Raw genomic sequence first — 19,543 nt, 5'->3', positions numbered from 1 at the left:
TATGGAGGTACATAAACCATCTTTTGGTTTAATTACACAAGGTCCTTGAAGAATTGAAAAAAATTAGAGATTTGCCCGAAGATTTGCTGGTGACCGAGTCTTAGTCCTGAGTTGTTGTGGCAGTCAAATTGACCAAGAATCAAGCAAAATCAGCCACATTCCCTCAATTCATGGTTGCCCACCCTTGGAAGGAGTTTTGAAAGATGGGCACTCCTATTTTTAGCAAACTAGCTCCCATGCCTCACTTATAAATAAGAGCCCCTTTCTCACTTTTTCAATCATCCCTCATTCCTCATTCATCCCTCACCCATTTATCGTTTTCTCCTCTCTCAATTCTCTTAGCTTTCTTAGCCCTCACGCTTATCATCATATTTGCATAAATATGTTGAGCAAATTAGCCTTTTAAAGAACCCTTGGTCAACCACTTTGGATAGCCATCAGCAAAGGAGCAAAGCGAAGGAAAAAAAGAGCCCTCATCAATCAGAGTCTTGGGTGACAGCCACTCTGAATTGGGTTTAATCTTTCTTACTTTAATTTAATTCAAGAATATTTGCTATGTGTTCTTTATTCTTGTTTACAACAATGATAGCTTAATTTTATTTAAGCTAGGATGATTGCTTTGATTTAATAATAATTATTTGATTCATGCTTATAATATTTGTGCATCAATCGATCATGTTTTCAATTAAAATCAAGTCTGTATTTCGTTCATACATGATTGAAATGCACCTGAATTAGTTGAGCGATCCTAACCAGACGACGGCTAATGGACGCATAATTGAAATGTGCATGCTCAATTTAGATCCTAACCCGATTACATTGCAGGTTGCATAACATCCCTAACCAAGCTCTGTTATCTGCATAGTTTTTAGATTTGTGTGATTAAACTGTTTCAAACCTAACATGTCCCTATTACCTCGCACGAATACTAAGAAACCCTTAGTAAATAAGGATCAGTAAAATGTGTATTTACTAAGTAAAGGATTCCGAAAGGACCTAACATGGTTTCCAAACTCATGAAAGATCGAGTTGCCATCGAATGTTTTTTCGAATATTGGTAAGCATGTTGATAATAATTTGAGTTTAACTAAAGTAATTGTTCTAGCTTATTTATGTTATAATTGTTGCTTATTGTGTTAATTCTGCTAAAATCTATCTCATTCATATAGTTTGCATACTTAGGATAAATTGCACTAGGGATCATTGCATTTAGTTTCATATACTTCATTTTTCATCACTTCTCAATTATATTGTTTTTATTTATCAAATTGTTAATACACTTTTACAAATTAAGTGACTTAGCACAAATAAAATCCCTGTGGAGACGATAACTCGATACTTACTTATTACTTGATAACGATTGTGTACACTTGCACAAACCCGAGCGTTACACAATTCATCGTCACATTTCTGAGCTTCACAAATTTGCTAAAGAAATAATGGTTTAGCTTTTAACTCAGCTAAAATCGAACTATCATTAGACCAAAAAGCATATTATGGAAAAATTAGACTTTTGCCCCTAATTTTTTATTTTTTACAATTTAGTCCTTAGTTCATAAAAATACAAATTCATGCAATTATGTCTCTACTCATGCTAGCCGAATTTTCCTTATTACCATAGCAGCCCATATTTTTCATTTATTTCACATTTCTACCACCAAATTTACACATTTCTCAATTTAATCCCTAATTGACAATTTTACCAAAAATCACTTTACAAATGTTGTTTATCTAACAACAAGCATACATTTTCTATCATCAAACATCAAAATACATGCACATTCATCAATGGTAAAACTCTAAACCCTTTAACAGTTTTGCAAATTAGTCCCTAGGCTGCTAGATTAGTTACAACGACATCAAAAACATAGAAATCATTAAAAATTGAGTCAAAATCACTTACATGCACAAGGAGACTAGGTCGAATGCTTCAAGCTATTCTCATGGCTTTTGTATTACCTAATTTTCAGCTAGGAAGGAGATGAATGAAATAAAATGGCCTTTTGTTTTAATAATTTATCTTTTCATTACTTAATTACCTAATTAACCTTTAAATTAATTAAAATTACAAAATTTCCAAGCCATTATCATCCACTAACACATTAATGGGCTATTTACCAAATAAGGTCCTCCAATTTAAAGTTCTATAGCTATTAGACACCTTTAGCTAATAGAACTCAAGTTTTACAATTTACGCGATTTAGTCTTTTTTATCCAATTGAGCATTCAAAAGATAGAATTTCTTTATGAATTTTTCACACAATCATACTATCATGTTGTAGACTGCAATTTAATAATAAAATAATTATTTCAACCTCGTACCTTGTGATCCTAAAATCCAATGTTCTAATTTGACTAAAAACAGGTTGTTACAGATAATGTATGAGTAAGATTCCATATGCTTCGACTATTGGGTCTATCATGTATGACATGCTATGTACTCGTCCAGATGTATCGTATGCTTTAAGCATGACGAGTTGATACCAATTTGATCCTAGTGAAGATAATTGGGTTGTAGTTAAAAATATCTTTAAGTACTTGAAAGGACTAAGGATACATTCCTTATATATGGAGGTGAGGAAGAGTTGAGTGTAAAAGGTTACACTGATGCTAGCTTCCAAACTAAAAAGGATGATTCAAGATTGCAATTGGGTTTTGTACTTTGTCTTAATAATGGCTTTGTGAGTTGGAAAAGTTCAAAGCAAGATACAGTAGTTGATTCTACAACTGAGGACGAGTACATTGTAGCTAGTGAGGCTGCAAAAGAGGCTGTTTGGATCAATAAGTTCATATCTGAACTAAGAGTTGTGCCTAGCATATTAGATGCTATAGAACTTTTTTCTGACAACAACAGAGCCATTGCACAAGCAAAAGAACCTAGATCTCACCAACGATCCAAACACATAATTAGGCATTTTTATCTCATTTGAGAAATCATTGATTGAGGAGATTTGGAAATATGCATAATATCAACAAATGACAACATCACTGATCCACTAACAAAGCCTTTGACATAGCAAAAGCATGATCATCATACTAAGTCACTTAGTATAAGATATATGATTGATTAGTATTAGTGCTAGTGAGAGATTGATAGACTGTGTCCAAAGGCCAATCATGATATGGTTGTAATTACATACTTAATTACCCTCTTTATTAATATAAGGCATTGCCAATACTATTTCAATTTCTTTTTCTTTGTATATAAATAAATTGATTAATGATAAAGTCCTAAGAATAATACGATTATTCTTAAAATATCCTTAGTCAAGTATTATTGTGGGTTTAGACAATAATAATGCATTGAGACTAATAAGTAATTGATTGATGATAAAGTGTTGTCATTGATATAGGGATTTCAAAATCAATACATGAGTATGTGTTAGAGAACAACATATCAAATTGACCCGCCATGAGTGTGTTTCTTGGATTATTATGTAATAGTCACAAACATTACTCGTAGTGATAACTATGTATATGATCCTCAGACTTGAGATCATCATTGTCCCAAGATCGTGAGTTGTATATTTTGATACAGTCAAACATCCACTATAACAGGTTGTACTATAAAGACTAATGTTGGATATACCACAATTCATGTAGTGGGATATAATTGGTCAAGATAGGATTTATCCCTACTACATAATAGGAGTAATATATTGGGCCACTTGATGAAGTAAGACCAGCAATGTATGGCCATGGTCAAATAAGTTGATATGAGATATCACACTTATTTGTTTAACATAGTCTACTCAAAATATTAAGAAATGTGATATTGGACTATACAAGTGTGACTATACCATGACTTGTTTCCAATTAAGATGTAAAGGATAAAAGGATATAGTACATGAAATTTTTATCACAAGAAAGGTTATGTCAAATCATGACTTCTTATAACTTGGGTAGTAATGATGCATTGCTAGATTTCACTCATTGCTTATAACATTAGAAATATTCTAGTATTACTACCAACATTACAAGAACCTGTAGGTCACACCCTATAGTTAAAGTGAACAGACTTTACACCAATAAAATGGGCATATACCTTCCTACATACAACTATGGCAGATTCTTATCATTGGTAGATAACTATCATCTGGTGATAAGGAATTAGAGCAGAGGAAATGAAATAATGATCGAATTCAAGTTGTTTAACTCAAGATGTAACGCCCCAATTTTCGGGAATTTTAAAAATGTTGGAAAAATTTAAAAATTCTGTGTCCTGTTTGTTTTTCGTAGGATTAAGTACGTTAGTGGGCCTCTAGAAGGCCCAAGCTTAAGGTAAAACCCGGTAGTTTTAATTAATTTTAATTCCATAAGAAAAGGGGTTCTGGTTAATTGGGCTTTTAGGTATTAATTGTGTAAAATAAATCACAAGGAAGCATGTGGTAAAGTGGCTAAGTGACGCCACTAGGAATGCTATAAGTGGCGTGTGGATGATTGGGAGGACCCAGGGTCAAGTCACAATGACAGCAAATAAGGGATTAATTTTATGAATGGAAAAGGTAAGTAGTGGAACTGAAGTGAAAGACTGTTAGGAAGAGTTGGAGTTGCTCAGGAGATTGAGTAAGGAGGGGATAAGGGAGAGAATTTAGGAGCTGATTAGGGAGAGCTGTGTTGGCCGAATAATGGACTCTTGAGGAGCAAGATTTGGCCAGCCAAGGGGAGCTTTAGGGAGGCAAAATTCGGCTAGGGTTAAGCTCAGTATAAATTCGGCATTAAGGGGAAGTTAGGCCATTTGCTGACCATTTCCCTCTTCATTTTTCTCCCCTCTCTTCATCAACCTTTTTCTTATTCTCCTTTCTCCTTCATAGCCGAACCCTTCTAACCTCTTGTTCATCTCCATCCTTCCCTTCAGACGTTTCAAAACCTTCATAGCCTTTGGCCATAAAAAGCCGAAATCCCGAAAGCTACACTTTCTTCTGTGCCGATTTTTCCTAGCAAAATTCTCTTATTTTGCTTATCACCTTTGGCCGATTCTTTCCTCCTTTAAACCTCAAGTTGTTTTTGACAAGACCACAGTAAAACCCTATTAATTCATCTTTTTCTACACAGTTGCAAAAAAGCCGAAAACCCCACTTTTATAGGGACTTAGCCGAATATTGAAAACACTGAAGGCTTGACTTTGGTGATCGTTTGAGGGTAGAGCGGCATTGGATTTAAGTAGGCATCAATTGGAACATTGGTCGAAGTAATCAGTGGTAAGTAGTTTCAAAACATAGTCTTTCTTTCGTATTTTAGGAAAGGCCGAAATCCCTAAATGTTAGGGAGGCTGTCGATTTGGACTTGTAGCCCTAAGGGGTTGTAATAACTGTTCTGCTTTGGTAAATGGTGTGATTTAGAGGCTGCTGATCAAGGGCTTGGACAAGTGGAACGATCAGATCTTTGGATTTAAGACATAGTTCAGCAACAAGGTAAGAGCAAGAAGGTTCTAAGCATGTTTGGCCGAATATGGTAAGGGGCTATTTACTCAGTAGTAATTCGATATCTAGAGTAATATGTTAGTGATTTAATTGTAGGCATTTCGTGCGTGGATCTCGACAACGAATCGTCGCAAAACAGGTGTGTAACTAACACTCTCTCATAGACTAGATCGGCAAAAGTCGAAAAGCCGAAATGCCGGAAAGTTGGTATTTTAGGAATTTGCGAATGTGAGAATGCTCGTAAGATAGTTGGGTTTGTATGTTTGGTATTCTGAAGGTAATAAACTGTCGTACATGCGATTTCATACATTTTGATAATGTGGGCTTAATGGGCCAAAAATCGGGTTCATGGGCCAACGGGCTCAATTTGGTAAGTATGCGCGGTAAGTATCTGATAGTACGTAAATGGATAGGATATGCATGAAAACCCTAGAAGTAGCTAAATCACTACAATACCCTTATGTATGGAAAATTACCATGATATCCATAGGTGTAAATGACCAATATGCCCCTAGGGTTAATTTTATCTGAAAAGCATGTTGATTTAAATCTGTATGATGTATGCCATGAATGAATATTTGTTGCATGGGGTCATGGGTTATATTTTGGAGGAAGCGTCCTGGTGGCTATGCCACAATTATCTGATCTAGTGGCTCTGCCACATATTTCTGTTCTGGTGGCTCTGCCACGATTATCTGTATCTGGTGACTCTGTCTCATTATCTGTTCTGGCAGCCATGCTGCATAATTCTTTGGCGTGTAGCGGTTGGGTGGGTCGAGTAGTCTCCCCACATGGTGAAAGGTTGGTAAGGGGGTGTATGTGGTTGGTTATGTGTTGGGTTTTGCATATACATGAAATATCTGATCTGATCTATTATGGGCTTATGGGCTTAATCTGTATTCTGTTCTAGGCTAAGGCCAATTTATTTTGTTTCTGTGGTTTAAGCTGATATGGGCTATGGTTGGGTTAATTTTACACACTGAGTTTCCCAAACTCATCCCCTATTTTCATCCATGCAGGTAATCCCCAGCCATAGTGGGCTTGGAGCTGCGAGGGATTCGGAGTGGCCACTCGTTCTGCAATATGGATTTCTTCTGGTGATTTGGACTTCAATTTTCTTTACTTTGATGATTTGGGTTTTGTTATGTAATAAGGCCGCTTATGATTATTTTTAATTGGGTTTTGATTTATAACTTATCATGATGACCTTAAATTATATTAACTATCAAAATGGGCTAGATCTAGGGTTCGTTTTCCAAAAACATAAACTGATTCCGAAGTAACACGATTACAAACAAGGCTTCTGCTATGATAACGTTTTACAAACTTAAATATGTTTTATTCTAAAATAGACATAATTTCAAGGGTAACCTAAAAATATACGCGATGTTAGAGTGTGGCAATGGCGGTGTGCATGTCTAGGATTGGATCCGAAAGAGCTTGGTACTTAAGCAATCCGATGGATTCACCTCCTTTTTCCGGTTTTCTACCTGGTGCGCAGCTTCCATTCACTTTAACCCTCAATGAATTAATCCTTTGAACATCAAGTACGATTTCCTAGACTTAGAATGAAAAAATGTTTTAACGTTTTGATGTGGCACGTCGGATCCGATCATAACGTCTAGGCCAGGTTTGGGGTGTTACACAAGAAGGAAAGATTTGGATGTGACCTAACAGGAATAAACCAAATGAAATTAGAAAATAAGAAAATTTTAAAAAATTAAGCGTAAATAATCAAAATAATAACTAAATAGAGAAAAGATAAATTAAAATAAAGTGGAAAATGGAACGATAAACCGATGGATATCATGGATAGAAGGATAAATATCCAATTGAACCCTTTGAGATATAAATCCCAAAAAAAACTCAATTATTTGCTCTAATCAACCCTCCAAGAAATAACCCTTAGCAAATTGAAGGGTGAAGAATTCATTCCCATGACTCCTTAAAGAAAATAGAGAAGAAAACTACTTCTAAAAATCACAAGAAAGAAATTTTACACAAAGAAACAAACTCCTATGGTTGAAAACTTTATTAATGAAAAAAATTGTCTCCTTAATGAATAATAAAGAAGCCTTTATATAGGCTAGCTAAATAAATTTAAATAAAACTATTAAGTATATTAGAACTTGAATTAACCTAAACAATAAGTAGTTTTAAACTAAACTTTCTTGTTGACATAAAACTTCTAAATAACTTAAAATACTTAATAATAATAATAATAAGTTTGGAATAATAAAATAATAAGAACTTCTAAATACAATATTGAGCTCATATATAATAATAATTAAGCCTAAAACCCGAACCCAATATGATTTAAACTCGAATTAAAAGCCCCAAAACTCGTAATTCTCGTCATAATCCTGTCCAGAAATTCTGCTAGCGTAGTCTTCACTAAAATGGTCATAACTTGAGCTCTAAAACCTAAAATTGAGTTATTCAAAGTGTATTTCAAAGCTAAGAAATAAATCTTTGAACGCCATGTAGACATTTTAACCAAGAAATGCTTGAATCCCATCCAAAAAATTCATCGCAAGTCTGATGATTTCCCAAACTTGAAAAAAGGCAGCTGCAATGAATGGAATTTAATAAATTTCACCCCACCCGTGCATGTATCACCTGGCAAACAATATCGCTCATGGAATAGCTTCGCTTGGAGAACAGTATCGCCTGGGGTACAATGTCACCTAGCTAATACGATTCGCAACTTCTTTCCAGAATAAATATTTATGGAAGTTAGTATTCTTTTAGAAAGAATATAATTTCAATCTCTTCCATGATTCTAGCTACTCACTATTTAGAAAAATACATGCAACAAATGAGTCTAGCTAGCTACTCACTAATTGTTATAGTATAGCAAAGTGTTAACAGAGATTTTTAACGCTAATTTATAAATTAACTATATTAAGGAATAAATTATAAATAAAAGTACTAAAAATTCAAAAATAACTAACAATCGGGTGTTGGTTAACTTTGATGTGGTTCATTAATCTTTGAATTAAAGTCTTAAACTGCTTAAACTCCCAAAATGGCTTCATTTTGACCATTCAGTCTCAATTTTATCAAGCTAGACAAATTACTCGAGATTATTTCTCGATTTCATTGGTTAACTTGAGACTAATGAATTGGTGCCCAACAAGATCTTCTCTCAGTCTCACTTGCCTAGATGTTCCCTTAGGATCGTCAATCCTAATATTTTAGGTTCATTCAATTAATCTAATTTATTAAAATTTATTCCCTTAGCTAAAAATCAACTTACCCACATCTCTATTAACCAACCCCTTTCAGAGATTAGTTATCCTTGTTAAAAACTGAGTAAACAAACATAAAAATCAAAACTTCAATAACCATGAACATAAACCCTAAAGAAAACATAAAAGTTGGGGTTTTCACTCTTTAAAACTTGCAAAAAAGATAAATGGAAGAATATAATAGTGAAATTTAAAGCTAGGAACATAAAGGGAACATAAAAGGAACAAAATTTAACTGATTAAACATAAAAGATGAAAGAAAACCTAAACTAAAGAGTTTTCTAAACCTAAACCACAGCCTCTGCTTTTTTCTCAATCAAGAGTGGTTTTTAATAGCTTATTTCTAACCCCAAAAATGTTTCCTATAGTGCCCTTGAACGATGGATTTTGATTGGTGCTTCGAGTGGACAAACTCTACCCCTGATGTCATTTTTTTTATCCCTACACAGCAGGGATATCACAATGCCCAGGTGAGGATATCGCGATACCCTAATCAGAATACATAGGGGGAGTTGTCACGAGTTAAGTATTGCGATACCCCAAGGGGATATTGCAATATACAAGGTGGATATCAAGATACCCTTGTAGCTTGGTCCCAAATCTTCTCCATTTCGAGTCTGTTAATGGTATTGCGATACTCTAGCTTTGATATCGCGATAACACTGCTTGTGGCTTGAATTGTTCTCCATTTGGGACACCTACATGTCCCTACAAGACTCAAATACACATTAGGCTCCCCAATGGCACAATTTGCCATTTTGGATTGAAAAATGAGGAAAAAGAGGTGATTTTACGAATCTATTTTCAAAATCTAAAATTATGTAAAACTAATAAAAAGACACTAAAAACACTTGAAAACAAGCTCATTAAGTACCCAATTTGACACATCAACTTATGGAAGATCATATTTCTAGACTCAATACATGCTACGTTCAGTCCTAGAATCTACTAAACAGTAGTTGTGATACCACTAAATGTAACACCCTATATCCGGTTCAATTGCCAGACGCGAGATATAAGATGTTACGACAGTTAACAACAATTGTCACCTATGGATTCTACTTAATATTCAATCAAACCATAAAGCATTCAATATTATAAGTATAATATGATTCACAACCAAAACTAAGACTCAATCGGGCTTACGAAAGCTCAAAACCCAACTTGGAATTAATTCAGGACTAATCTAAAACTTTTACAAAAATATAGGTAAAAATAAAAACAAGGGTCACTCGCCGTGTGGCCAGGCCGTGTGACAGGCTAAGACTGTGTGGTGCTGTATCACATAGTTGTGTCCTCAAACTAATTTTTTGTAAACCTGAGTCACATGGCCGAATCACCAGGCCATGTACCAAACTGTGGTCGTGTGGACCTAATTGTAAAATTTTGCTAACATTCACACGACTAAATGGCTGGATCGTGTAAGAGACTAAGACAGTGCACATTGGAGTCATACGACCGTGTATCCAGACCGTGCAACTCACTAAGGACATGCACTCCAATCACCACCCAAATCATACAGACCACACGGCTGGGCTACATGTTCGTCTATGGCACATGGCCGTGTGTTATACCATGTATGTCAAAAAGATGCCCTAAAAGGCATGTTACAACTCCAAACACTCAAATATACAACAACAACGCAACATGCCATTCCTCATCCTATTCAAATAAACCAAAAACATGCCAAAAACGTAACTTGAATCATCCACTCTAAATGCCTAACCAATATGCCGTATTAGGCACCACAATTTGTCAAAATTAAATCAACCATTCACACCAAGTATATCCAAAGATTCATGCCATACTTTCATCACCAAATCATCATTTTCAAGTGCCAAATTCAACAACCAAAAAGTACCATAAGTAGTAAAACATATTTATACCATCACATGCCACAACTAACCAAAACAACCATAAAAGCTTACATCCATACAAATAGTTCACATCAAGATGGCACAAAACATAATTCAACTACTTATATACACATTAACCATTACTCGATCCTACTCACACGAGCTATGGAGAATCCACAAAAAATGTTGAATATCATCCATCGGTATGGTATCCATCAACAGTACATAGTACCTAATAAATATGATCACCAGTACCTAGTGTTTGATATAATATGAACACCAATACAAAGTATTTGATAATATAGTCACCAGTATCTAGTACCTAATAAATATAATCACTGTCACATAGTGTCTGATAAACCTTAATGAAATATCATTTGTATCCTAATCATTCACTAAGTTCACACGGGTCTTAATTCAATTTTCATACTCTTTCCCTCATAATAACATAGTCTCATATTCCACATGGCCATTTACATTCCATATCATCTCTCAATTCATTCCAAACACATATAATTACCATACTTTACAATTCAATCCTTCAATCTAAATTTTAATGTTTATTTCAAACCAAGTAATGTTAACACATATATACGTAATACAAATATAAATAAGTATTAATCAAAATGAACCTAATATGAACTTACCTAACAAAATAGCAATGAACACAACACCGAGGACTATTCAACAATTTTTTCTTTCCCTCGTTTATGGACCGGTTGTTCCATTTCTTGATCTATATAATAATTTAACTCAATTAATAATTACTATTAGAATTAAGTGACCCGAATTCTTATTTAAATAAAATACAGTGGTAAAATAAAATAAAAGAAGAATCCATATAAAATTACACTTCTTTTATTTTATTTTAGAATAAGGTTTTTTAAACCTTATTAAATTCTATCTATTTGATATTGATTAGAATAAAGTGTTTCAGTCTTACTAGAATATGGCTTCACAAGCCTATAAATAGACATAGTATATTCCTCTTGTAATAATTCAAATTTGACATAGTGAATTTTTTTCTCCTATGCCCGTGGTTTTTTCCCGAAAGGGTCTCCACGTAAAACTTTGTGTGTTCTTTATTTTATTTTATTTTTTACTTTATTTTATTTTATTTTCACTAATTGGTATCAGAGCTTCCAGGTTGTTCATCTCGATCACGATAATGGCTCCTTTGAAGTATAAAATTCTGCTGTTGGATCGCAATGCCAGATTTGCATTGTGGTAGATTAAGATGCAAGCAGTTCTTGTGCAGATGGATCTGGAGGATGCCCTACTAGGGATAGATAAGATGCCTTCGAAATTAATAGATGAAGAGAAGAAGCGTAAGGATCGAAAGGCGTTAACACAATTACATCTGCTTTTGTCCAACGAAATTTTACAGGATATGATGAAAGAGATGACCGCCGCTGCATTATGGAAGAGGCTAGAACACATATGTATGTCGAAAACTCTAACAAGCAAGTTGCATATGAAGCAGCGTCTTTATGCTCATCGTTTGGAAGAAAGTGCGTCTGTACACGAACACTTAACAATGTTTAAAGAAATTCTCTCAAACTTGGAGGCCATGGAGGTTCAGTATGATAAGGAAGATCTAGGGTTGATTCTACTTTGTTCATTGTCCCCGTCTTATTCAACATTTAAAGACATGATTTTATATAGTCCCGAGTCTCTCACAGTTAATGAGGTTTATAATTCTTTGACCTCGTATGATAAGTTGAAGCATCTTGTGGTTAAACTCGACTCTTAGGAAGAGGGTCTCATTGTTCGTGAGAGACAAGATCAGAATGTTGATGATGATCGTGGAAGGACACAGTAATGGAATCCTCGCAGTAAATCTAAAGGTAGATCAAAGTCTTCAAACAGAGGTAAAACTTGTAACTTCTGCAAGAAGAAAGGGCACATTAAATTTGAGTGTTATAAGCTATAGAACAAGATTAAAAGGGAGGCTGCAAATCAAAAAGGAAAACAACCAGAAAATTTCGATGAAGCTGATGTTGTAGAAGACTACAGTGATGGTAAACTTCTAGTCGCTTCAGTCAACAATTCTAAAGTGAGTGAGGAGTGGATACTTGATTCAGGCTGCACCTTCTACATGAGTCCCAATCAGGATTGATTTACAACTTATGAAACAGTGTCTGAATGTGTTGTTTTGATGAGAAATAATGCTTCGTGTAAAATCATTGGTGTTGGAACAATTAAAGTTAAAATGTTTGATGGAGTTGTCAAAACATTTAGTAACGTATGACATGTTCCAGAATTGAAAAGAAATTTAATTTCATTGAGTACTCTTGATTCAAAAGGGTACAAACACACAGTTGAAAGTGGGGTTTTAAAGATTTCCAAAGGTTCTCTTATTGTGATGAAAGGGTAGGGAAAGACTGCCAACTTATATGTTTTGCAGGGTTCTACTGTTACTAGTGATACAACTGTTGCTTCCTCTTCCTTGTCAGATGATGATATTACTAAACTTTGGCATATGGACCTAAGGCATATGAGTGAGAATAGCATGGAAAAATTGAGCAAAAGAGGACTTCTTGATGGGCAAGGAATTTGCAAAGTGAATCCATAACACAAAGGGAACATTGGAGTATATTCATTCTAATCTGTGGCGGCCATACAGAGTGCCTTCGAGAGGTGGAGCTAATTATATGCTAACCTTTATTGATGATTTTTCTAGAAAAGTTTGGGCATCCTTCTTGAAACAGAAAATTGATGTGTTTTCCGCATTTAAGTCTTGGAAAATTATGATTGAAAAATAGACGGGAAAACAAATAAAATACCTCCACACAGACAATGGCTTAGAGTTCTGTTCTGATAAGTTTAATAGATTGTGCAAATCAGAAGGGACTATGAGACACTTGACAGTTCGCCATACTCCACAACAAAATGGCGTTGCAGAACGAATGAACAGAATGATCATGGAGAAGGTTCGATGTATGTTGTCAAATGCCAACTTACCAAAGTCATTTTGGGCTGAAGCAGCCTCTACTGCATATTTTTTTATCAACTGATCCCTGTCCGTTTCCATTGAGAAAAAAACTCTACAAGAGGTATGGTGTGGTAATCCTGCTAATTATTCTAATTTAAAGATCTTTAGGTGTCCTGCGCATGCTCATGTTGATAATGGAAAATTGGAACCGGGATCAATGAAATATGTTTTTCTTGGTTATAAAACTGGTGTAAAAGGGTATAAGTTATGGTGTCCTGAAAATAGAAAAGTTGTGATCAAAAGAGATGTTGTTTTTGATTAAACTGCTATGCTACCTAACTTATCTCTTAAAGACTCTTCTAATAAAGAAAATCAAAAGCAGGTGGAGCATCAGATTAATACAGAGTCGACTCCTCAAGCCAGTGCAAAAATTGAGAATAGAGTTGCTTCTTCACCACAATACTCTATCTCCAAAAACAGAACTAGAAGAGAAATTAAACCTCCAAAAAAGTATGCCGAGGCTGATCTAGTTGTTTATGCTTTAAATGTGGCTGAAGATATAGATGCGAATCAATAGCCATCTAATTATTCTGAGGCGGTTAGCTATGAAGACTCAGAAAAGTGGATGTTTGCTATGCAAAAAGAGATGGAATCACTCCACAAAAATAGAACATGGGATCTTGTGAAACTTCCTAAAGGTAGAAAGGTTGTTCGTTGTAAATGGGTGTTTAAAAAGAAAGAAGGGACTCTAGGAGTTGAAGAACCCAGATATAAAGCAAAGCTTGTTGCAAAGGGTTACAGTCAAATTCCAGGAGTGGACTTCACAAATGTGTTCTCCCCAGTTGTTAAGCATAGTTTGATTCTAGCTTTACTTGGTATTGTGGCCATGCATGATTTGGAACTTGAGCAGTTAGAGGTAAAAACTGCATTTTTGCATGGAGAACTTGAGGAGGATATTTACATGCAACAACCAAAAGGTTTTACAGTCTTAGAAAAAGAGGACTATGTTTGCTTGCTGAAAAAGTCACTTACAGTTTAAAACAGTCACCAAGATAGTGGTAAAAGAGGTTTGATTCCTTTATAACTTCTCATGATTTCAAAAGAAGTAGTTTTGACAGTTGTGTTTACTTTAAGAAAAACAATGATGGTTCTTTTGTGTATCTACTTCTTTATGTTGATGACATGTTGATAGCAGCAAAAGATAAAAGAGAGATAAGAAAGGTCAAAGCCCAACTAAGTGAAGAATTTGAGATGAAATATTTAGGACCAGCAATGAAGATACTTGGTATGGAGATTCTCAGAGATAGAAAAGCAAGTAAATTGTACCTAAGCCAGAAGGGGTACATTGAGAAAGTTCTTTGCAGGTTCAATATGCAGAGTGTTAAGCCTGTTAGTACTCCTTTAGCAACCCATTTTAGACTTTCATCAGCTTCGTCTCCACAATCAGATGATAAGATTGAGTACATGTCACATGTTCCATACTCAGTGTAGTGGGATCTCTCATGTATGCTATGGTTTGCTCACGTCCAGATTTATCATATGCAGTCAGTGCAGTTAGCAGATACATGGAGAATCCCGGTAAAGAACACTGGAAAGAAGTTCAGTGGATTTTAAGATACTTACGAGGTACTAATGATGTTTGCTTACAGTTTGGAAGAACTAGAGATGGAGTTATTCCATAAACTAAATCTGTAACACATTTATAACATGAATTCATTTCTTAACAACATATCCACCATCTTAAATCAATGCCTTTGTTCCATACGAGGTCTTACATGAATCTTGTTTTACTCACTTAATGTCTACTGACCGATCTCGCACACATAGTGCTCGGTTGAAGAACTCGCACTCTCAGTGCCTCTAATCATTTGCACATATAGTGCCCCTATTCATTTGTTGTTACACATTGAAATGACTTAACCAAGTCTATAAACATCATGTATGTACACTTTTAAACATATCCTTTCATTTAAATTTGAATTCGTATAGTAATGAACACTTAAACTTTGCTCAAATTATCGGCACGAAGCCTACTAGGCACGAAGGCCCGAATACACATCACCAACATGATTGCTCTTCGGGACCTAGCCCGGATATAACACCAGCACGAATGCTCTTCGGGACTTTGCCCGGATATAACACCAGCATGAATGCTCTTCGGGACTTAGCCCAGATATAACACCAGCACGAATGCTCTTCGGGACTTAGCCCGGATATAGCACCAGCACGAATGCTCTTCGGGACTTAGCCCGGATATAACACCAGCACGAATGCTCTTCGGGACTTAGCCCAGATATAACACCAGCACGAATGCTCTTCGGGACTTAGCCCGGATATAACTCTCAATTCTCATGTACATATACATATATAACAATACACATTAGTATATCATTTACATTACTTGAATACAAACACAACATGCTTATCGACCATTCAACTTTCAGTTTCATAGCCACATACAAAGATCACATTTATAGTCATAACACTCTTTCAAAATTGCATCACTTATACCCTTATAATTCAATCCAAATCAAAATTCAAATACGAGTACATGATACATACCTGATCAACTTAATGATTTAAGCATATCCAAGTGAAGTTATATCGCAAATTCTCATAGTCAGAAGCTTGCTACAGCTCGATCGGGATCAAAATTCATTACAATACAACAAACACATTTTAATAGTAAAAAATCATCACACTATCACTTTATCACTTTATGGCATGTATAAATAGACTCACGCGTGCTACGTTAGTCCTAGAATCGACTAAACCGTAGCTCTGATACCAATAAAATGTAACACCCCTATCCCGTATCCGTCGCCAGAATAGGTAAAGGGGCATTAACGGACTTGAAACTCATCCGAACAGTGAAAATTTTGAATATTTTTTTTATAAGAACGTTCCTTTAAGTAAATACTAAAGACAGTCAGGGATACAATTTAACTTCTATAAGTACACATTCAAAAGATGCCATTTTCGCATGGCTTATATACATTAACCTAAATATTCTTCGGCCACTGGTCTATTCTTTACATGCCATAAAATAATTCAAAACATAACAGTAACTAGCAGTGGATAGTGATAGTGTGACTAGTTACTGACAATCCCCGAGCATGTAGCTTCCAAATGAGATCTATAAAACAGAGGAAACAAAGTAAACGGAGTAAGCATTACAATGCTTAGTAAGTTTTAAGCAGTGTCAACAGATAACAATCAAATTATAACATAGTTGTTCGTATTTTTATTTCACTCTTCCTTCTGGCATACCATCCCTTTACCGAATATGCACATCTCATCATATATAATAGGCAGATAAATTCTCACTTGATAGTGATCTCTTATAAACATAGGTACATTACATATTTTCACCTAACTTTCCACATTGACCAAACGCACAATAATCATAAAACAGTCTTATTGCTTTACTCACATATGCATCACATAACGACCTTGTGATTTAGTCCAAATCAAGCTTAAATATAATCTCAAAACACATACCTGACCAACTTAACGCATTGAGCGTATTTATTACCAATTGTTACTGTGAAGTCATATAATCTTATGCTTTACTCGAATCTTCAGCGAAACCTTTAGCTCAAATAGTCCCCACACGTAGTTATCGGGTCTTACTCGGGCAAAATCTCCACACGTAGTCATCGGGTCTTACCCGGACATAATCTCCACACGTAGTCATCGGGTCTTACCCGGAATATATTTCCAAGTTTCATGTACATTTAATCACATGTTACAACATTCACATCGACTATCATATTTGTAATTCAATTGCTTCATCAAATATCTAATAATACACACCTTTCACATTTGGTCATTCGGCCACAATATACACACATCTCCTACATATTTCACACTAGCCATTCGGCTTTACCACATATACATATCTCATACATATTTCACACTAGCCATTCGGCTTTACCACATATACATATCTCATATATATATTTCACACTAGCCATTCGGCTTTACCACATATACATATCTCATATATATTTCACATTAGCCATTCGGCTTTACCACATATACATATCTCATACATGTTTCACATTAGCCATTCGGCTTTACCACATATACATATCTCATACATGTTTCACATTAGCCATTCGGCTTTACCACATATACATATCTCATACATATTCCACATTAGCCATTCGACTTTACCACATATACATATCTCATACATATTTCACATTAGCCATTCGGCTTTACCACATATACATATATATTTATCTTGTACATCAATTTCAGCAATAGCTTATAAGCAACTCAAATAGTTTCATCAATGTTTACAACAAATTCACATATTCACTACAAGCTGTTTTCCTGAGAAATAGTCACTAAATTATTTATAACTGGAGCTACAAAACTCAAAATCAATTGCCGTTAATTTTCCATAAATATAGACTCATAAATATTCCATCTATAAAATTTTCATAATTTTAGGTTTGGCCAATCAATACCAGATTTTTCTTAAAGTTTTCCCTGTTTCACTATTTGACTAATCTGACCACTCTTCACTACGAATCAAATTTCTCATTGTATAGAATTCAAAATATGTTCTATTTGATTTCATTTGAAACTATACTCATTAAGGAGTCTAAGCATATAAATTTTATCTTATAACCATTTTTGTACAAATTATAGTGATTTTCTAAAAACAGAACAGGGGATTTCGGAGCCATTCTGACACTGTCTCACACAACTTTAAATATCTCTTTATAGGAAATTTCTTTGCTTACACGGTCTCTTTTATAAGAAACTAGACTAATTAAGTTTTGATTACATATTTTATTCATCCTATAATTCCACACCAACAATTTATAGTGATTTTCTAAAATCACGTTACTGCTGTTGTCCTAAGCAAATTATTACAATTTGCTTTTAAATTTCCAAGTCCAAACACTTATGAACTTACCACTTGAGTTTAAGACATATCATGGCCACATCATATCTTATTAAATCAACTCATTATGTCCTATTATGATTTAATTTACTCAACGTTTAATCACTTAAAACTTACCTCGGAAGTGGTCGACGACTAGATATCCACGGCCATTCGTTTACTTTCTCTTTTCCCCTATCCGACTTTGATCCTCTTTGCTCTTAAGCTTAAGTAAAACAATAGATTTGCTTAAGTACTTAACTAATATTATTCACTTAACAATCACATTTGGCAATCACATATCATTTAATCTATATCTAAAACAATAGATTTCAATATGTATCATATTTAATAAAACATGCCATGACTCGATTTCATGCTTATTTAATTTATATCTAATTCACATTCACAAGCAAGGAGTCACTTAATTTATCATGCTTCCTTATACATGAATTTAATCATATTGCTGAATGTCCTTATGTGTACATGGTACATACATAAGGCATATATATATACCTATATATGACCATTACAATTTAAACATTTAATCATAATCGGCAAGCTTTATTTCAACTATTTAAGGTGCAAACCAATTATGTTATTCATTAACATTTCGTCCTATTAAATCTTTGATTAACGAATTTAACACCTACCAAAATTCAATCATACATCTAACCTTTATCTCAATACTAAACCGAGTTACAAGATTATACATTACACTAAGCATATCATTAAACATACCTATTCAATTTAGCTAATTTCATAGCCGATTAATCACCTTACCCCACATTACTCAATGCCGAATATTAACCCAACATCCCAAGCATAATCACCATGAAACTTACCTTAATACACATTTTATCCCATTGCCGAATACATATATATATCATCAAACAAATATTTATTCACATAACAACAATTCATTCACATCTCTATAATGATCATAATCGGACATTATAAACAAATCATAAAACAGCTCATAACCATCATCTATATTTACTTCACATAAACCGAAATAACCATTACATCATCTTTAATACACTTAGCATTTTACCCATTTAATCAAGCCAAATCTCAAGACCATTCCATCACACAAATTATACCATAAATCATACTTACAATTTAAGTTAATACATGACCGAAAATCACCATCATTCACATCGTTATCAAACCAAAAC

The sequence above is a fragment of the Gossypium hirsutum genome, chromosome A07, assembly GCF_007990345.1.
Source record: "Gossypium hirsutum isolate 1008001.06 chromosome A07, Gossypium_hirsutum_v2.1, whole genome shotgun sequence".
Lineage (NCBI taxonomy): Eukaryota > Viridiplantae > Streptophyta > Magnoliopsida > Malvales > Malvaceae > Gossypium > Gossypium hirsutum.
Note: the sequence above shows the minus strand (reverse complement) of the source record.